Here is a 22236-nt window from a genome sequence, read left to right as displayed (position 1 = left end):
TAGGCCTCTACACGAATACTTTATTTCAAAACAGTGTTATTACCTAACAGGAAATCCTGATTGGGTATAGCATGGAGAGTATTCTAAAATGTTCTGTCTTAAGCAAGGCTGCCCGGGTATAGTGTGTCGGTTCACCGGGATAGTTCGTTTGAGGGCTTTCAGCAGGCAAGCCTGTGTGGTAGTTGGGCACGTTTATTACAATCCACTTTGCTCACTGTGTATCCACAGAGTACAAGGCCTGGAACAGAACGAACATCATTCTCGGCTGCCAATGACGTTTTAGGTGCAGAGTAACCAAAACTAGACTCACTACGAGGAAGATCCCCTCCTCACCCAAGAGCAACCTCTGGTAAACCAGTGCCAGAACCCCAGAGCAGGGTCTGTGAAAAGAAAGATGTATTGAGGGCAGCCAGGTGGGACAGGTATCACCCATATGCCATAAATGACTTTGTTTGGCTGAAACGGAGATAGCAGAGTTACAGCACTGTTCAACATTGACTGCTAAAAAAAATGGTGGCAACATCAACGAGATGTGTGTGAATCACTTCCCCGCATCTAAATACCAAAAGAAGCCCAATCGCCAACTGACAATTCCCAAAACAGGATGTTGGAAAACTGTCTTGTAAATCCAAAAGAAACTGGGAATCCATCTGTAAAAAAGAAGTAGTGCACGCCTGGGAAACTAAATCACACCGTCCTCACATAGCACATTGAGCCCCCATATATTTAAAGGCACCCTGCAAATTGTGAAATTGAGTCACAACCCCCACAACAAACAGAAACACGTATTGTAAATAAATGCTACAGTGAAATGAGCTACCTGTGTGTAAAGACATCCTGCAAGTGGTGAAACAGGGTCACAAGTCGTACGTTGGACTGAGAAACCATTGGCATACAGACATGGTGCATGTTGGGAAAGTTAGTCATAGATTCTGCAGTGAGTGAAGGAATAATCGAGCAAAGCGCAAAGGAGCTGCTGACCGTAGAGAAAGCGGGACTGGATTTATCCAACCCACTGGGGCACTTTTATTCCACTGATACAAAGCATAGTCCAGAACAAAATGTTATTGTTTCCTCAAAAGAAATCCGTCTTAACTTCCATGTGTGAGTGCATCATCGATAGGCCGGTCACCAAGTCTACTGCAGCAGCGCTGCTTTAATGGGTGCAAGAGAAAGGACCTGCCACTCTATGGCATTGAGGATAAGATGGAACACTAGCATGGCTAATTCTCCATGCGCAGACCAAGCATCAATGCAAGAGCCAAGGAACTTGCATGGGATACTTCATTCTTCCAGAGCTCCACCCACATCTAGAAATCAGTCACTGGGTGGAACTGGCCACAAATATACCCTTTGTCACTGCAACATAAAAATCCATGCAGATCTGATAGTAAGGAATGGACGAAAAGGCAACAGCAAGTGAAAAATCGGAAAGCCGGACTGATTTTGTACATGAAAAACAAGGAAACATCAAACTCACCTTCAAAGCTCTCCACTGGCTCAGTCCTGACGGAGCCGGGGATTCAATTCCAAGTCTTTTGCACCATTTGTGAAGAATTCTTCAACAAGACTTAGAAAAAATGCCTGAGCCGGCCCTACAATGGAAAGATCAGGTCAATCAATAACCATTATTAGCATACAGAGATCGATATTGACCTCCTCTCGGCCAATCAGAATGCTTAGAGTAACAACTGGTCTTTACTGTGTTCGGAACATTTGTTTGTCTTCAAAAGCAGACAGGGGAATATGAATGCAATTTCTGAGCAAGGTATCTTTAAAGAAGACACTGGGCCTCATTACGAGTCTGTCGGTAACCCTGCCGGTGCTATCAGTGGGTTGGCGCCACACTTGTAAAATGTTATCAGCGCCTGACTTCCTGGTGCCACCAGGAGATTCCAAGTCCGGCGGCCCGGGAAGTCACGCACCGTTAAAATGTAAGTCCCCATTCCCATAGAGTCCTATAGAACTCTATGAAGTGGGGAATCGGAAGTACCGGCATTGTTGCCAATAGGGCCAGCGCTTCGGTGACCGGTCTGCCTACCAGGGCCGCTGCGCTCGGCAGGGTCAGACCTGTCGGGCACAGCGGCTCCGGCAGGTAGACTCCTAGTTTGCCGTCTAGAAACAAGGGTGCCGGTGAGTTTACCAGCCCACTCTCTTTCTGGAAGGATCTTTATTTCACGAGAATGTTTAATTTAACACATTAAAGAAAAAGCTGAAACATTGGAAAATGCGTTCACTTTCTTTTAGAGAAACTGTTTACTTTTAAGTTACAGCATGTTAAACCTGTTCCAGTTTAACCAAGTTTGAAATTAAAATGTTTAATTGTTTGGTTTTTTTAAGAGTGACATTGAGAATTTACTGTAACAGTTATAACCATTAAATCTTCTTGCTGGACCACAATTTTTGAGAAACTGTTTTTTTAAAATGTCACTGATCTCATACAGGGTGATATGCTTGTCATAAAACGTGACAAATAAATATTTACATTTGTGAAGCACAATGTGTAGAAAATGTGTGGCAACAGTGCCACGTCAGAAGCTTTAGGAAGATCGCTGGGAACTGAGAATAAGCTACTACCCAAACACAAGAGGATTCAGGGAAGCTATTCTACTGGAGACTTGCCAAATTAGGGATGACCATGTGAAGTTGGATGTGAAAATGAGGGAACCAATAAGCAAGGAAGGAAATGCTTAGACAGCATAACTTAAGCAGCACCGGAACCCCCTTTGACAGCCTGCCATTACCTTGTTTAATTCAGTTGTGCCATTATCGAAGGGACACACCATATGCTTATCAGTATTAATTCCAACTCTAAAGAGAGAACCACAGCCAGATAGTCCACCCCACGTACCCTCTACAAGGTAGTATGATGAAACCCAGATGTGTTTCTGCCATGCTGGGCCTCCTTCAAGGAGGTGTAGCTTTAGTTTAGTGTGGTTAAGCAGCGTTGGCTCCAGAAGTGTTTCTTGGTGTTCTACACCAGGTCCATAATTAAGGATTGTGACCCTTGCAAATAAAAACAATCTGTATTAGCACCCACGGAAGGTGCGGGAGCCAATCAGCTTGCTACAAACCCGGGCTGAATCTACTGTTACAAGCACAGGTTCGGTACAGCCAGAGTGCTCCACGTACCTGCCCTCCACCGGCACAATGATTTTCCCTCCTCGCCCGCCTCCCGCACCCTATCCAGCCCCTCACACCCCTCACCCCAAACCAACTTCCCTGAAATGGGCTCCTCCGCCAGGTTCCATTGCTCCTCGCTGCACTGTCAACATGGCTTCCTGGAAAGCCATGGAAATGGAAAAAGGGCTCAGAGCGAAGCCCCGCCTTCATTTGCACGTCAACCCTGCACGTCTCCCCAGACGCTGCTGCGAATGCAGTAGCACGGCCGAGTTTTTATAAATGTTCTATTGCTCTTAGCACCTTAAGGGTTTGCCTAAGGGTGCTAATAGCAATAATCCCGCGTTCTGCAGGCTATACCATCCCTGTAACGGCACCAGGGCACAGCGTTACAGCCCTCTTTTTGCTCAGGCCTGTTACTTGGGCCCTGGGCCGTTACTGGCTGGTGTAGGCCGCAGAACGCAGGATTATTGCTATATTGTATAATAAAATCTGAGTGTTTCAATTGATCTCTTAAAATCACACTTCTACAAGGCCCACAGTTGGTATTGTTGTTGGATCACTTCAACCCCAGGCTGCAGGCAGCTTCCCTGCACGATATATCAGTTTTGGAAGCAACCATGAATGAGATCAGGACGTTTTTAAAGCTAGTATGAATTCAGGTGACTCTGGGAGTCACATTTTGAAAATGTACCCTGTGCACATAAACTTTGAGGGGACGTGAGTAGGGATCTCATCAAGGCAGCATCATCACTTAAAAAACAAATCAGGACTTTGGAGCACCTGGCTTGGCAGACATGGGTTTAATAGTGAACTGACAGAAAAAGCACCCATAACATTGGGGTGTGCACTTGTGGTAAATATAGGTTTTGTGGCATTATCAGTCATATGTTACGAAGGCAGGACATAGATGCATCTAAACATTGGGCCTCATTACGACCCTGGCGGTACGGGGTTAACGGCGCCGTAAAAGGTGCCGGCGCTGTTTACCCCGTACCACCTCATTACGAGGTCCCCTCGCGGGACCCAGGAAGTAACGCCTGGTCAAACCAGGCATGCTTACCGGGTCCCGCGAGGGGAAGAGGGAGCAAACAACAGGTCAACTCGTAATGGCCCGTTGTTTGCTCCCTCTCCCATTCCCATTCAGCCCTATAAGGGCTGAATGGGAATGGGGAAGGACCGGGTCCGGGTCCTTGGAGGGAGGAATTTCCGGGCCTTCCGAACTCGGAATGGCCCGGTAATTCCTCATTCTGTGGACCCGGACGCGATTTCGGTGGCAGCCATGCCGCCAACAGCGGCATGGCTACCGCCGAGGTCGTAATGAGGCCCAATGACTGTTTCTATAGGACTCTAAAAATTCCAAAAGAACAAACGTTCTGAATAAAAATATATCAACTGCCCATGAGAAGAGGAATGTATTCCAGCACTGTCCACTAAGGCCATCCAGTGGATCTATTTTCCTGCACACTCTACTTTTGCATAATGAGGCTTATGTTAGATGGATCATAAACATTTCGGAGAGGAATATCCATTCAATAAAATAGGTCACAGCTGTATTTCTACTTATGTCGAACAATAGCATTTTTGACATGGCTCATAAAGAGCAACATATATATGATTAAAGGAGATCCAAAAGATACTGGAGGCTACAATGTCTGATCTAAAAACAAAATTGGTCGATGCGGATAAGGCAGGATTTATCCTGAATAAGTCTATGAATTGCTTAGACTCATTTTGTGTGATTGTCTAGTTTTGATTGAACTCTGACAATTATGCTATCGTCAGCACTGATGATGAAAAGGCATTTGATAGGATACAATGGAAAGATATATTTGGAAAGTATTGCAAAGAATCAGACAGAGCCTAACTTCATGAGATGGGCTAGACGCCAATCAAACAGGTCCACAGACATAATTGAAAAACAGCATCCACATCTGGGAAGTATGACCCTTTTGAGGTGCACCAGAGAGTACTCCCCGACATCTCCCGTAATAAGCGTGGGACTTTTCATAGGACGTTTCCAAGATACAGATCTCAGGTACATCACATATAGCCTCCCTGAATGCTGATGACATGCTTAATAAGCTCAAGGTTTTTTGAAGTGCTCTCGAAATGTAAGTAATCCTTAAACACTTGCCTGGGACAAAAGAGAATGCTAAATGCTACAATGTAAAGAGGTCACAGAGGGGCTAGCCATATGATGGCCAATATTAACAAACCTTATGATCTCTGGACCAACATTTTACAGTTAACATTTTTTGTAACAGGGAAAGCCATTCCCAAGTTCTTCCCCATAATTATGCTAGGTTTATATGGAGAAAATAATACTAAACTTCAAGCGGTGGGAGAGCTTGCATTTATATGATTAGCTATCGCTAGACTACTGGTGGCCTTGTCATGCATAAAATAAATCTCACCAACATTCTGCCAGTAGAATCAAGAAAGCCGAGAGCTTGACGTTTCTGAATAGTTAATTCATAACTGCAACACACATCCCAATCTTTTGAAGGTATTTGAAAGAAATAGAGAGAATACAGGAAGGAAGACAAGTTGGTTAAGGAAGTGATAGGAGAACAGGTTGATAGAATTATTTTTGGACACTTTGTGAATGATTTGTAAATTTCCGACATTGAGTGTAGGTCGTCTGTATGTGTTTTATGTTATGTTTTTAATTTATGCTGTAGTCTGAAGCAATCAACAAAAAAAATTAAAAAACATGAAAAACTTTGATTCTTTTCCAAATTCACATTATAACTTTTCCCAAGTCCCAACAGGCCCCTACATTTAGTCCTACCTCTTCAAATGTCGTCAGTGCCCCTTCAATTCTTGGTCTTTTGGTAAGTGAGGGACGAAAGACAATGTATGGCCTTGATGTACTAAAACCTAGAAAAAGCTGTGGAAAATCATTTAGCATATGGCCAACGTCTGGCCTATAATGGGAAGGCTAGTGTTAGCAAAAATGATTATGTTCTGAGATTGTCCTACTTGTGTTAGGTAAAGCCAATTAATATGCCTGACGGTCTCTTCAAGTTGATATTAATCGTTCTATTAAGAGATCGAATGACTCCTAAAATGATGTGAGTGATTCAAAAATGACCATACATCTATAAATATTCTTCTCATTAATCATTACTAGTTCCTGGAATTCCTGGCTTATCTCTTTCACAGCCACTTTACTTCCAACTCTACCGCTCCTAGATTAACCATTCCATCAACTCTATTTCTCAGCACAGGCTTCAGTCTTTGCCAGTAAATCATCAGCACGGCATTGGCCATGCAAATGACAAATACTGTGCTACAACAAGACCCTCACAAGGGCAAGGTGGGGGCCTTAGAGCTGTGGTCACCTTATGGGAGGGGATCACATGCGGCCAGTTCATCAGTGATGCTGAGGCTCCAGGGCAGCTGGCAAGGGAATGAAACACCATGTGTCTGAACTTGCTGAACTTGAAAATGGTATTTGCAGAAGTACAAACCCTAACTTGAATGAAGCAGCTTCCCAATCCAAGATGGTGGTAGGTTGCTTCTGAATGATCACCAGCTTCGGAAACATAGCTTGTAATGGTATATATCTGCTGCACACAAAGTAATAGTTACATAGAAATGCTTATTGCTAATTTGTTTCAAGTATCTAGCCGTGTATACGCTCTTCCTTATCCTTCAACAGTTCTAGATCTGTTTGCTTTCCTGCATATGCCAATCCCTTTGAGTTCTGTACCTCTATGCCAAACCCTCTTCAACTCCTACTGTCTACAGGTCAATCTACAAGCCTCCTGGAGTACCCAGCCAAGCATCCAAGTCTTCTTCATCTATACACATGTACACATTATAGGCTCTTACCCTTGGGTTCTAGTAATTATCTCCCTGCCCATCTATGGAGTTTTAATCCTGAAAATGCTTTTCTTTCAAAATGTCAAGGCACTGGTGGCCTGTTCTTGTTAGAACTTCCTAGCCCCCTGATGTTTCTGAAGATGAAGAGAGTGATGTCAGGAAGGCAAAGGCCTTCCTCTGTTTGATGATCAGTACTCCAGGGTTCAGGATCTGCAGGAGACATAAGATATGAAACCTTCCTGCTCAAAGCAACTCCTTCTTTAAGCTATAACTGAACACTGCAGGGGCATTTTGTTAGATACAATTATTTTGTGTAAGTGATTTCAATCGGTTCCACACCCAAGTCAATCCCAGCATGTAGTGTGCAATTGAAACCCTTATTTATTTTTATCTATAAGTTCAATATTCTGAACGATATACCACTCCCTTCTCCTGGAACCCCCCCCCACATCCCCGGTCACACTGAATCAGGAATCAGGCTAGTTTGCAAAGGTAAATATTTATTTCTGTATTTAAAATTTAAATCACAATGGGCCTCATTACGACCCTGGCGGTAATCGCCCGTCATTACCGCCATGGCGTAATGAGCGTTTACGCCGTGGGACGATGGCGTAAAGAGCGCCACATCACGACCCATCGCGCACGAGCATTACGCCATGGCGGTAATGCAATTAACGCCATGGCGGAAAAGGCCCCTACCGGCATCGCTAAGCGAGCAAGGTGCCCTTCCGCCAGCGTAAGTAGCGGCCACCGTAATTTACGGCCACCGTAATTAGCGGCGGCCGTAAAAGGCCAAACCGGAAATAGCGTCATCGCGCCGGAACGGGAAGCAGCCCGTCGGCCATCTTTAAAAACACAATCCATCGCCATCCTACCAAACAACACCAGACCCAACCCTGACACCTGTCCCAACCAAACACCCACCCATCCAAGTTCCCGAAAATGCCAAAATCCGTGAAAAAGGCATGTGACCGCCAGCGCCAGGAGCGATTCAGCCGGGAGGAACTCTGCATGCTAGCGGAGACCCTGCAGGACAACGCAGGTGTTGTTTTCTCCCCTGAAATGACCAGGACAGCAATCGGGAAGAAGAAGGCCATCTGGGCCCTGGTGGCTGAGCGCGTCAGCGCGGTGGGGACCGTACCCCGCACCCCACAGCAGTGCCGGAAGCGCTGGGATGACCTGCGCATACGGGTCAGAGCCGTCATCTCGGCAAACCGCAACCTTGCCCAGGGAACCGGTGGAGGGTCGGAATCCCCCCTGAAACTCCAACCGTGGGAGGAGATCTGTGCTACCACCATCGGCATGGAATCCATCGAAGGCGTTGGAGGGATGGAAAGGGGAGCCCCGACATCAGGCGATGAAGGTAGGTGCCTCATACAAGACATGCCATAGTCACAGCAGTCCAATCATGTGTAGCACAAGGTTGCCCTAGAGTGTAAATGCAACACAAATCAATACTGCCCATAGCCACATGCGAGCACCACCCTGCATACACTGCTGGCACCCGCATACCTGCATCCACATACCACACTAAAAGGAGACAACCTGCATGGCACTGCCTGAAATCTGCCTCATCCACTGGCCAAAATAATGTCAACCATTGTCATTCAAAAGTCCGTAGACCCATCAATAACGCCCTCCCACCTTTGCTCCACCACAGGCACAGAATCACACCCAGAGGACCAGGACACCCCTGCGCCGAAGAGAGCGAAGTCCGACAACAACCTCCCTGCACCCTCAACCTCAGCTGCAGTGAGGCAGACCCCATGACAAGCAGGTCCCACTGCAGGCATACCGGAGGTCCCACCGGCAAGCACCCCTGTTGGCAGCAGGCCAGCAGCAGCTGCTCCACCTCCACCGACATTGCCTGCCACAGAAGGCAGGGGGTCAGCGGCCAGCAGCAACATCGGGGAGACAGCTGCAACAGCTGCATGTTCTGACTCGGACATGGAGCAGGAGGTCAGAAGCCCCACTGACCAACTACATTCCCCCTGTTTCTCAGACGCCAGCCCCCATGAGGGCGACACACAGGGGCACACTGAGGCAGAGGAGTGGCCTTCCACCCCATGCCCTGTCCACACTCCACAGGAGGGGACCAGCCCCTCCATCACTCCACCTGCACTGGCCATGGGCCAGCACGGCCAGCCGTCCCTCGAGGACATCACTCAACGGCAGCATCAACTGTCCGCAATGCTGGATGAGCATGCCGCGGAATGTGTGGGGGCTAGGTTTAGCATTGAACAGGCCACGGAGACACTAAGGGCGGAAGTGGCGCAGAGCACTGCCACCCTGAGGGATGCCATGCAGGCCATGTCCAGGGACATCTGTGCCGAACTTGCGGGCTTGCGTCGTGCGGTCACTGACCTCACCCACACAGTACAGGAGCTGCATGCACAGGGGCAGCCAGGGACATCCTCCACTGCCAGTTCTGCGCAGAGCAGCCCCGTGCGCCGTTCCGGACGCAACCTGCGCTCCACAGCCAGGGGTGCCCCGGGGGCCGGGAGAGGGGGCTTGTGACGGCCTGTGGACACTGTCACAGGCATCTGTTGACAGCTACATGGGGTGTGTTGGGGTGTGCAGGGGGGAGGTGGGAGGTGGGAGGGGGTGTGTTGGGGTGTGCAGGGGGGAGGTGGGAGGTGGGAGGGGGTGTGTTGGGGTGTGCAGGGGGGAGGTGGGAGGTGGGAGGGGGTGTGTTGGGGTGTGCAGGGGGGAGGTGGGAGGGGGTGTGTTGGGGTGTGCAGGGGGGAGGTGGGAGGTGGGAGGGGGTGTGTTGGGGTGTGCAGGGGGAGGTGGGAGGGGGTGTGACACGACAGTTCATAGTTCCAATACACTTTTTTCTTTCAAAAAAAGAAATGTGTGGACATTTTCATTGCGTATGTGTGCTTTATTGGTGTACAGTCCACAGTGTGCATGTCCCAGAGACACACAGTGCCCCAAGTGCAGTCTCCATGCGATAAACACCAGCCGTGTGTGCTAGAAGCAGTGGTCGATGATACTTTGGCGCATGGCACGCCCCTCCTGTGCATCGCCTCCTCCATGTGGTGGCGCCCCATCTGCACCCTCCTCATCCTCATCGTCAGGTGGTTGCAGTTCTGCGTCAGGGGGCAGGGGCACATTCCGTCTGACGCACATATTGTGCAGCATGACACATGCCATGACGATCTTTGCCACCTTCTCATGGCCATACAGGAGTGCCCCACCAGACCTGCTGAGGCTTCGGAACCGTGCCTTCAGGAGGCCGAATGTCTGCTCTATGACCACACGAGTACGTGTATGTGCACGGTTGAAGTCCTCCTCGTGCTGGTTCTGCGGGTTCCGGACTGGCGTGAGGAGCCACCTCTTCAGGGGATAGGCTGCATCACCTGTATGTAGGCGAGAATGTATGTGTCAGTCATGTTGTCTGATCAGGAACATGATGTTCCACCATGGCTGGCATGGAACTGTTACCTTGGCTCACTTCTACATGCACTAATTGATTCACACTATGCAACCAGTATATGCTCATTGCTGCCATGGCCTGTTTTGCATGCCATCACCCTATGTATGCAGAGGGGTTTTGTGCATTGTGAGTGCCCTTCCTCTGTATCCGTTCTCTGTGTTACTCACAGCCAGGTGGAGTATGCATCATCCCCCCCCCCTTTCTGCCAGGTGGAGTATGCATCATCCCCCCCCCTTTCTGCCAGGTGGAGTATGCATCTCCCCCCCCCCCTTTCTGCCAGGTGGAGTATGCATCATCCCCCCCCCTTTCTGCCAGGTGGAGTATGCATCACCCCCCCCCCTTTCTGCCAGGTGGAGTATGCATCTTCCCCCCCCCTTTCTGCCAGGTGGAGTATGCATCTTCCCCCCCCCCTTTCTGCCAGGTGGAGTATGCATCATCCCCCCCCCCCTTTCTGCCAGGTGGAGTATGCACTGGTACGTCATTCCCATGCCCACTTCCATGACATTGCACTCACCGAGTAGCCAGGATCTTGGGCCTGCATGTCGCTCCATGTAGCGTGGTATTGTGGAGTTCCTCAGGACCAGTGAATCATGGGTTGATCCGGGGAATCGGGCACAACAATGTGTGATGATCTTGTTGGAGTCACAGACCATTTGCACGTTGATAGAGTGGAACTGTTTCCGGTTGCGGTACGGTACCTCCATGGCACGTGGAACCACCAATTCCACATGGGTGCAGTCGATGGCACCAATGCAACCGGGTATGCTGGCTAGTGCATGGAAACCCACTTTGGTGTTTGCAATCTCCTGGGCAGTCCGTGGTAATGAGATGTGGTCGTCTGTGTGCTTGAGGAGGGCATCGAGCACTTGGATGAGTGTTCGTGAGAATAATGGTTGTGAAATGCCATGCAGGTGCCCCACTGTGTGCTGGTAGGTGCCTGTGGCCAGGAAGTGGAGTACAGCCACTACCTTCAGTAGGGGGGGGATGGCGGTTGGACTTTCTATCATGCTGACGATGTCGTCGTGTGTCATGTCTACGATGGCGGTGATGGTGTCCCGGTCCAAACGGTACAGGGTGTGGATCTGCTCAGCAGTGAGGTTGTTTGGATTGGCTCTGATGCGTGGGATTGGGGGCTGCCTGCGTGGTGGCACTGGCTGTGCTGGTGGGGCTTGCTGGGCCTGCCTTGCCCTCCTTCTCCTCCTGCGTCTCCTCTGTGCTGCCTGTTGTTGTTGTTGTTGCTGTTGTAGTAGCACATGCATTGCTATCAGGTCCTCCAGCCCCAACATTGCTAGTCGTATTGGCATCATTGTGGAGTGTGACTGGGTGTGGGTAGGGGTGGGGTGTGCTCTTTTTGTACTCCCCTGAGTCTGTATTGCCTTCACCTGTGCTGTTTCTGTGCACCTGTGGCAGCTGCATTCACTTGAATTGGCCCTTTACGGTTGGTTCGTGATGGCGTTATTTGCACCATGGCGGTAAGGTACTTAGCGGCCTCGGTGATGGCGTTAGGTGCATGTCCGCTTGGGTCGGCATTTGCGTACCTTTCCGCCATGGCGCTAAGTACGGTGTGGGCGGTCGCGTGCGCGCACCCTTAGCGCAGTTAGCGGCAGCGTTAACTACGATGCCGCTATTGGCATCGTAGTTTACGGTCAGGAGTCATGATCGGACCTGGCGGAAAACGATGGCGGTAACCATTTACCGCCATCGTTTTTCACTTACCGCCAGGGTCGTAATGAGGCCCAATATATTTTAATAGGTAAACAACAATCACCAATGGGGTGACAGAACACTGAATAATCTCTTTAATGCACTAGGAATCAGCAATGAGCACAAAAACAAATGCAGCACAGAAAATAATACTTTTGAATTGGTTTGGTATAGATGGCACTATGGTTAGAGGTTCCCCCTGCAACACCCCTCAACCCCCCACTAGGCAATGTAAAGAGATGTGAGGAGAGAGCAGGTATTCAGGAATAGCACAAATCAAACAGAATATCACTCCCACCTTCCCCCTTCAAGCACAAGAGAAAAACGGAATTGACTTTTCACTGTCAGAATGGCTTTGAAATTGTCTTTGGAATTGACTGAGCAAAAACAACAAATGTGGTCAAAAATACTTAAATTATTATAAATTCCTATGGGAGCCGCTTTGAACAGTTGCACACAATCACAAGCAATGATTTAGTCCAAGGAAAACATTTGAAATCGAAAAGTCCAAGTAGGAAATGAACTAAAGCTATTTCACACGTGTAAAATTTCTCAGAATGTAAAATCGCGGCAAACTTTTCCTTATGCGATATTCACTATTCTATGGATAGCTAAGCGTGTTAGGTAAAAGTAGGAGTTGAAATTTCGTTTCTATCATGAAAACTGAGGGAGTTATAGAGGTTTTAGTAAAGGTTGTTTTTGCAAAATAGGCGCGAGAATGGAAACAGAAATGCATTTTAAAACTGACAGCTGGGTTTGATTACACTATATTATGACTAGGAAAAAGAGGATGCCACACATGAATCTCCACTGTTACGGGCCAGCGTAACCCTTCACATGGTGGATGCTCAATTTCTTTTTGGAATTTACTTGAGTTACTCAAAATCACCAATGACTTATGATTTTATAAAACAAATGAGAGAACATCAGCGCATGAAAGGTTCTGACAATACTATGATTCTGAATTTACAGACAGGATGGGTTGAGATTGGGATAAGACAAGGCAAATATACTATTTGTCACTTTTCTTCCTATTAATACTCACAGAATAAGTTATTAAATTGGACCGTCAGTTCTGGTCATGGATTGGATCTGGTCTAGGAAGAACAGCACATCAGGCACGGAATCAGATCAGCTAGGCTGTAATCGGATTTGCACAGGATCTGTCCTTATTTGTGGATATTTCAATCAGCTGGATAGCGAGTTCCTCAGGAAAGCCTTGTGGTAGCAAGCCAGAGAATTTCAGGATTCTAGTTCAAAAGGCCTTCTCACACCACAGCGCTTCACTGGGTTGCAAGAATAAGTTTGAGGATTAGGCCTTGCAGAAAGTCAATAGTTCTCTACTGCTTGCAAGAGTCTTGGCATCTGGATCTGGAAGGATGTTGAAGCTGAATGTAGAATGCATGATCAGAGTGCTTCGCCGGAATCAGGAAAGTGAGTGAATCAGTGAGTCCCTATGTGTTGTCAGCTGTCTCTATTTATCCTTTCAAATGACATCACAAAATAGGTATATGGGCTGGCTTAGCTAAGCTTGCCACTGTGAGCTGGGATTGGATCAAAACTTCATCTCCGCCTTGCATTTGAGTGATTGGATCAAGGCCGGATGATGTCACATTTTATGGTTTGCTTTACAGTTCTTAGAAACCTCCCTTTAGCCCTGGTCCCAAAATCAAATTTTATACTAAATACACATTTCTACACTGGTCACCTCTACACAAATCACACACAAAGATTCCATATTTTATGTAGCATTTCTTCCTCAAAATCCCGCAGCTGTGGGATCTTGTTTCAAGTTTCTACAGAATGTTGGCCTTTTTTGCTATGAACACAATTTCCAAACTTTATGCAAATTTCCACAAATGTGTTTGTTTAACATAGGGATGTGTGTGTACATTTTCACAATTCTAGGATTAATACATTTCACATAAAACCACATATATTGCCATTCCTGTCCAGAACATGTTACACGGTTCTGACGCCTCATAAAATGTGCACCCAAAAATTAGACTAACAGATATGTCCTTGGTATATTTTTCACCAGTTTGAATCACTAGTTATGAGTCCTTAAAAATTGTTCTTTGTTCATGCTTAACAGCAAATGGTCGCTTAGGTCCACCCCTTTGTCTCTCCTGGGAGTCCAGGAGCCATTTATGGCCCTCTCACGCCTCCATTTCCTGGGCTGAAGGGTCTGCTATTGTTCATTCTCTGTCCGTAGACAAGAGTCTGGGTTAACCCACAATTATCATCTCCCCGGAGTTTCAGCTGAGAGGATATCCCTCCCCCTGGGAGAAACCTGTTTGTCCGCTTCCAAAGGGTTGCAGCTCAGCCAGGCTAATTTATCCTTCATTAAAATCCAGGAAAAACCACATTTTCTGCATCAAACATAAATACATTACTTTCTTAGCTTTAACTCTGTGGGATAAAAAGCAACTGGGGTCTGTATTCTTTTTTAGCAACAATCCTTTTTATGTTTGCTAATCCGGCAGACGTTTTAGTTTAGATCACTTTGAAGTTTCATCAGTAACTCATCTGACAGCTGTGATTCACGTAGCCCAGGGTACTGTATCCAGATTCTGACAGGGGCTGTCAGTTTACAGACAATCCCGTTTGTCTGATGAATGTTTTGTTCTTCACATTAGGACTTTGTATGTTCGCAATGCTTCATTAGATTACATGAATTTTAGCGCCAAGCAAGATTTTGAATGTTGAGAAGTGTTGTGTTATAGGCATTTTGGAGATTTTAGCACAAAGCATATGTCATTTATAGGCACATTTTGGAGTTTCATTTGCAAAGCACTGCTTCTCTCTCTGCACTGTTTGCTGGTCATGGAGCCCACTGGCACACTTTCTGCAGTGTGTGCTTTATTCCATCACACATGCACCATGGGTGTCTGGTTGTGCATCCATCTTTTTGTGTGTTTGAGAACGCGTTTTTTGTAGGTTTTTTGTAGGTTTTTGGCGCGCACAAGCGTTTTGTCGCCATTGTTGCTACTTCTTGCACCATAACTAGCAGGGTGATCCGCATAGCACAGCAAAGTGGGTCAATACATCCCACAGAGCCCCCCTTCCCGACTTCGATTTGACCTCCCGTCAAAGGGAAGTCGGGAGATTGGGATGTTCTTTTTCTGTCCGTGGGGAAATTCGGTCGCTTCTCCCGTCAGTGCTTGTGGCGACACACTCTCCTCACCGGTTCTGGTTGGGAGTATGGAGCCGCACTCCGGGCTCCTTGGGTCTTTCCTCCCGGTCCCCGAGTGGTCATCCTTGTTGATTTTTGGGATGATTTTTAGTCCAAATGCTAGAAAATAGAACATAGCATGGTTATGGAAATCAAAAAGGTTGTGGGAGTAGGGCCCTAATCAGGAGAGCGCACACCTTGAAGTCTTTATATGTGATTAGATCAGGTATTGGTTAAGCTGCTGTCGTGTGGATGGTAGGGTGATCTCCCACTGTCACCTAGACTGAAACAAATTGTGAGGGGTAACCATCTGCACAGGCTGCGCTTGTTACCTGTTGTATGCTCACTAGATGTGGTAAGTTTGAGCAGGGTGGATGAGGAGTATTCACAAAAAGGCACAACTCATTTGTGGTTCAATTGATTTATGGTTCAAAAAGCCCAGTTTTTTACTCAAGTAAGTAAAAGTACATACTGATTTAAAGTTACTAAAGAAAAGTGGTACATTCTTGGTACACATAGGTACACATTTCACGTAAGGTACTTGGTACTGAAAACAGATAAATTCCAGGCAGTGTCCAAAACGAAGTCCATGCAAACAATGCCAAGAAATACAGAAGATGCCAAGCAATGCCAAGAAATACAGAAAATGCCAACACGTGTTTCAACCTATGAGGTCGTCATCAGGGCATATAGATACATGTAGTACATTGGACTATAATGCTAATGCTAAGCCTGAACTGTGTTCATTCTAGAAACCTGTCAGGGTAGGGGGAAGAGTGTCAAAGCAAGGAGCAATTGGAAATGGGAGAGAAAAGAAAGAAAAAAGCATGGTATTAGATTACTACGTACACACCATGGCTCTAAAGGTAAGTATGTAGGCTATGAAAAATAAAGCATACCTTATTGTAATTGTTCTCAGAAGGGTCATAGTCAAACTATAGAAAAAATAAAGCAACGGATGATTCCCAAAACATGTTGCTGGTCAGTTCAGTATGCTGTGAAATATAAAGCAAATAGAGCGTATTTAGTCTATTGAAGAGTGCTTGCTAAAGTATTCATGATGTAATTTACGATTTTTGGTATCATGTAAAATAGAGGAGAGGCAAATATTACCTTAACTCAGGGCAAGTCGTGATGTATTGCTTGGCCGAGGTACCGTAGCTGTAGCAATAATGCAGTATAAAAGTTCGTGTTTGGTGTGGTTATTCCGGATATCTAGCCGTGATCTGTAAAATGAATGTATCATCGTGTTTGTGTGAAATGGAATTAAATGCGAGCAGTGTAATTTGCCAAATGCGATAGCAAGTGCTTACCGGCTTGGGGATTTGGCGTGCTCAGTGGCGGGTAGTTTCTCAAACGCTGAAAGCAATCGCAGTTCTGAGGGGTTACTATAGTAACCTCCACAGGGTCAGTCAGGTGACGCAGTCACCTGACCTTGTTGCTAGGACACATGAACCAAGCCGGAAGGCAGGGAAATGCTGGTCCATACGTAAAATGCTAATTCAAAGTTATGAATGAATCGTCTGATGGGACAGAGAAAATAACATGTGTTCCTGCTAGGGGAAACCCGTGGTTGGTTTATAAGCAAGTGTTAATTAAAATATGGCATATTTAGAAACGGATGCCTATTCTAAGTCAACTTCAAATTGGTTTTAACAGAAAGGTGCATGTTGCACAAACTGTTGCACCCAATAAACATTCAGTACTAAAAAAAAAAAATTAAAATATATTGGAAGCCAAACTTAATTTAAGCGAAATAAGTATTGGTGCCAAATTTGTGACATAAAGAAAGGTTATTGCCTGCAGGCATCGATCGTGGGGGGGTTTTCCGAGGGTGTTGGATATTCAGTTGCCAGCTGGAAAAAGATTGTATTTTTAGGGTCTGGAAATATTGGTTCAACAAGTGAATGTTAGCTGTTGCAGGTGAAAGATCAACAGATAAATCTGTAATAGCATGTACCTTGGGCTGGCAAGCCAGCAAGTAAGTTATTTGAAGGGGTGCCATAACACGTATGTCTTGTAGTATTAGTTTGGTTAGGAAAAATAATTCTAGTACTGTTGATGTGAAAAATATAAGGACATGTCATAGTTTGCAAAGTGGAAAGGTTGTGAGCAAGTGTGATCCTGTTAGGAAGTACGTTTGCATTCTCTAGAACTTTAAAGTCCTAGCAGGAACACATGTTATTTTCTCTGTCCCATCAGACGATTCATTCATAACTTTGAATTAGCATTTTACGTATGGACCAGCATTTCCCTGCCTTCCGGCTTGGTTCATGTGTCCTAGCAACAAGGTCAGGTGACTGCGTCACCTGACTGACCCTGTGGAGGTTGCTATAATAACCCCTCAGAACTGCGATTGCTTTCAGCGTTTGAGAAACTACCCGCCACTGAGCACGCCAAATCCCCAAGCCGGTAAGCACTTGCTATCGCATTTGGCAAATTACACTGCTTGCATTTAATTCCATTTCACACAAACACGATGATACATTCATTTTACAGATCACGGCTAGATATCCGGAATAACCACACCAAACACGAACTTTTATACTGCATTATTGCTACAGCTACGGTACCTCGGCCAAGCAATACATCACGACTTGCCCTGAGTTAAGGTAATATTTGCCTCTCCTCTATTTTACATGATACCAAGAAATCGTAAATTACATCATGAATACTTTAGCAAGCACTCTTCAATAGACTAAATACGCTCTATTTGCTTTATATTTCACAGCATACTGAACTGACCAGCAACATGTTTTGGGAATCATCCGTTGCTTTATTTTTTCTATAGTTTGACTATGACCCTTCTGAGAACAATTACAATAAGGTATGCTTTATTTTTCATAGCCTACATACTTACCTTTAGAGCCATGGTGTGTACGTAGTAATCTAATACCATGCTTTTTTCTTTCTTTTCTCTCCCATTTCCAATTGCTCCTTGCTTTGACACTCTTCCCCCTACCCTGACAGGTTTCTAGAATGAACACAGTTCAGGCTTAGCATTAGCATTATAGTCCAATGTACTACATGTATCTATATGCCCTGATGACGACCTCATAGGTTGAAACACGTGTTGGCATTTTCTGTATTTCTTGGCATTGCTTGGCATCTTCTGTATTTCTTGGCATTGTTTGCATGGACTTCGTTTTGGACACTGCTTGGAATTTATCTGTTTTCAGTACCAAGTACCTTACATGAAATGTGTACCTATGTGTACCAAGAATGTACCACTTTTCTTTAGTAACTTTAAATCAGTATGTACTATTACTTACTTGAGTAAAAAAACTGGGCTTTTTGAACCATAAATCAATTGAACCACAAATGAGTTGTGCCTTTTTGTGAATACTCCTCATCCACCCTGCTCAAACTTACCACATCTAGTGAGCATACAACAGGTAACAAGCGCAGCCTGTGCAGATGGTTACCCCTCACAATATGGTTATGGAAATGTTCACACTACTGTGTCCACACGTCTTCTGAGGATGTCAGCAGTGGGAAAGACACTTGCATTGGTTAACAATTGGCAATATTCCCCATCTATGTTCACTAATGATCTTAACACTCTTCTCACACATACACGGTGAACATTTAGTAATTCTTTTATGTCTCTGGATTTTCCCCCTCTGGGTTTCCAGTCGGCTCCTCTATTTGCCACAAAGTATGCCTGGGATGGCAACGCTTGAGCTGGTTTATGTGGACCTACTTGTCTTCCCCTTCTGTCAAACTGCCCATGCGGATGTGGATTCTGTAGGCGACTGGTGACATTCTGTCCACAATTTCAAAAGGACCCCGCCAGGTTGGGAGGAATTTGCGCTCTTTGGCTTGGTTCCTTTGGAAATTGTACAAGTAGACCCGGTCTCCTACTTGATATTCCTTTTTAGTTGTCTTAAGGTCATAGTGGGTCTCCATACTGTCTGCAGATCTTTCTAGATTCTGCTGAGCATAGGCAAAAGCATGTTGAAGGTGTTTTCTCAGATTCTCAACATACTCATGAGTTGTGGAGGCATTTATCAAGGTCTGCTCTTGGGTTCTGTAGAACACATGCTGGGGTAGCACCATCCTTTGTCCAGTCATCAGCTCAAATGGAGACATTTTTGTTGCAGAAGAAGGGGTAGATCTGATGGCCATCAGGACAAGGGGTAATCGAATGTCCCAACTTGGCCCAGAATCTGCCACAAACCTTTTTAATATGCTCACAATAGTTTTATTGTATCTCTCAACTCCACCACTAGAGGATCGCCGGTAGGCAATGTGTAGTTTCCTATTGACCCCAAGTATCTCCCACATCTTTGTCATCACTTCCCTAGTGAAGTGACTACCTCGGTGTGACTCAATCCTTTGGGGTAGTCCAAAATGCGAGAAGATGTGGTTGATCAGCAGGGCAGCTGATGTTTCTGCTTTGCAATTTGGGGCCGAGAGACATTCCACCCATTTAGTAAACAAGCATGTTATGGTCAACATGTACTTGTTCCCCCTAGAGGAGCGAATCACGGGCCCGATAAAATCGACTTGGAAATCTGACCAAGGCAGTGTCATTCCCCTCTTTTGGAGGGGAGCACGGTGTGTGAGTGATGTTGGCTGAAATTGTGCACACACCGGACACCCCTTCAAGTATTGGTCGACGTCCTGCCCCATGTGTGGCCAGTATGCAACCTCCCACAAGATTTCTAATGTCGTATGAAACCCCCGATGACCGGCTGTGGCCGCATCATAGGCGTGACTTAGCATCAGGCTTCGGAATGAGGTAGGGACCAGCCATTGGTCATGGCCAGATATGGATCTCCTCACCAACAAACCGTCTTGGATTCGGTGCATTTTTGGACATTTCATCAACACTCTGAGGTCCTCTTTCCCAATGTAATTGGTATCCGTCAGGGGAAAGTTCTCAGGGTCCTCAATGTGTTGATAAAACTTACCAATTATTGCATCCCCTTTTTGAGCCGTAATCTAATCAGCATCTGGGGTCTCCTTACTCCATTGTGCAGTTGAGAGTTCATTGTAAGCATTTGTCTGGGACCCAGTAATAGCAGTGACCTGGATTTCCCCCAACAGGGACTCAATCTCAAGTAGCTCCCCTTGGATGCCTCTGGTTTTGACCAGCTGATCAGCTAGGTCATTTACAGTTTTGTCTGGTCCCTCTACTTTAGAATGACCCTTGATCTTTTTCCAGTAGATGGTCATTTCATTCAAGGTGACCAGATCATCAATATTTTGTATACATGTTCCGTGTTTTAATGGTTTATTATTAGCACATAGCATGCCTCTGGTTTTCCAGTTAACCAGGTGCTCCACTAACCCGTTCCGTACATAATCTGAATCAGTGATTATGTCCAGTTTGTGGAGTTGGTGTTGGACAGCAGTGAGGATGGCTTGATGCACAGCCATCAGCTCTGCCAATTGACTACTTCGGGGACCGATTTTGAAGCCAGCGGAGGGTTCTGGGGCATCATTCACCCATACATTACCTAGGCCGGCCACAAGTTCCTTTTCCCCGTTGTTGTCAACATGGTAGGAGCACTCATCCACATAGACAGTGGGCATTCCCTCACACTTGTCTTCTTCATAATAGACCTTGTGTGGGGAATTAAGGTACGCCTCCATGTTGTCTTTGATTTTAAGACTTTCGTCCTCAAGACAGTTTTCTCTGGCACAATCATGCAAGTCAGCCAGACCTTGTGCGAGGGGACTCTTCTTGTTTTGGCCATATCTGATGTCCATCGGAAAGCCTTGCATTGACAGAATCCAGGAAGTAATTCGGGATTTACTCACATTTACTGCCCGGATTCTGTCACTTTGAAGATATTGCAGAGGTTGTTGTGGAGTCTCCACTATGATGTGTTCCCCCTGGATAAATGGGCGGTAATTCTTTAATGCCCACACTGTTGCCAGGATTGCCCTCTCACAATCGTTTAATTTTTCCTCCACAGAGAATAAAGTCTTACTCGCATAGGAGACTACTTTATTGACCTTGTCATGCTTTTGGTATAATACTGCAGTCAAGCATGTATTTGAGAACTCTGTCTCCAAGAAGAACTCCTTGTTTTTGACAGAGTAAGCTAGGCAAGGCGCTTGTGAGGGGCTTCTTTTGAGTTGTCTTACTGTCTCGGCTTGTTCTGGACCCCAGTCCCACTTGACCCCCCCTTCAACAGATGGATCAGGGGTCTTGTGATCTCTGCGTAATCCTCAATGTGCTTTCTGCTGTATTTAGTTAGTCCAAGGAGGCTCCTTAGTTCCCGCAGAGCTGTGGGGTCTTTTATTTTCTAGAGTGCTTCTACTTTCTTTTCCTGGGGACAGAGAACCTCAGGAGTTATCTCATGCCCCAAGAAATTGACACAGGTCCTGCACCACTGTGCCTTTTGGAAAGTGAGTTTTGCTCCGGCAGCCCTCAACTGGGTCAGATCATAGCGGATCTCCGCTATGCGTTCCTCCACAGTTGAGCTTTTGATTAGAACATCATCTACATAGGCCAGGTTACCCCTTTCACCCAAGTCGAGTATGGCCTTATGCAGAAAGATGTTAAATTCATTGCTGGAGATGATGTATCCGAAGAGAGTCTGGGTCCAAGTGTACTGCTGCCCCCCAAAAGTAAAGGCCAGCTTGTATTGGTCCTCCCTACTGAGAGGTACAGTCCAGTACCCATTGATCAGGTCAATGGCAGTGTATACCTTTGACCCCTGGATCTGGGCCAGCCCTTGGTCAATGTAGGGAAAAGGCCACCGGGAAGTATGGACCCGTTTATTGAGCTCCCTTAGGTCAGCACAGAGTCTCCACTGGCCGTTTGGTTTAAAAGTCCCCAGCACCAGATTATTGAAGGTGCTGTGGACTGGACAAATTATCCCACGGGACTCAAGATTCTTAATTATTTCAGTAAGGGTCTCCATTGATGCGAGAGGCAAACGATATTGCTTCACAAACACTGGAGCCATGCCAGGGTCAGTGGGAATTGTTGTTGTGTGGATGTCGGTGC

At 46.2% G+C, this 22236-nt stretch overlaps 1 long non-coding RNA gene across 1 annotated transcript in view; it reads right to left on the bottom strand.

The window, feature by feature from the left end:
• The window catches only part of LOC138527029 (uncharacterized), a 157823-nt gene that overhangs the window by 114573 nt on the left and 21014 nt on the right, over positions 1–22236 (bottom strand). The window contains exon 2 of the long non-coding RNA XR_011283801.1: positions 1481–1595. This is a non-coding gene — a long non-coding RNA (uncharacterized lncRNA). The remainder of the gene's footprint in view (positions 1–1480; positions 1596–22236) is intronic.

Source organism: Ambystoma mexicanum, chromosome 14 (assembly GCF_040938575.1).
Source record: "Ambystoma mexicanum isolate Mex_15411 chromosome 14, UKY_AmexF1_1, whole genome shotgun sequence".
In the NCBI taxonomy this organism is placed as follows: domain Eukaryota; kingdom Metazoa; phylum Chordata; class Amphibia; order Caudata; family Ambystomatidae; genus Ambystoma; species Ambystoma mexicanum.
This window is presented reverse-complemented; position numbering and strand designations above follow the sequence as displayed.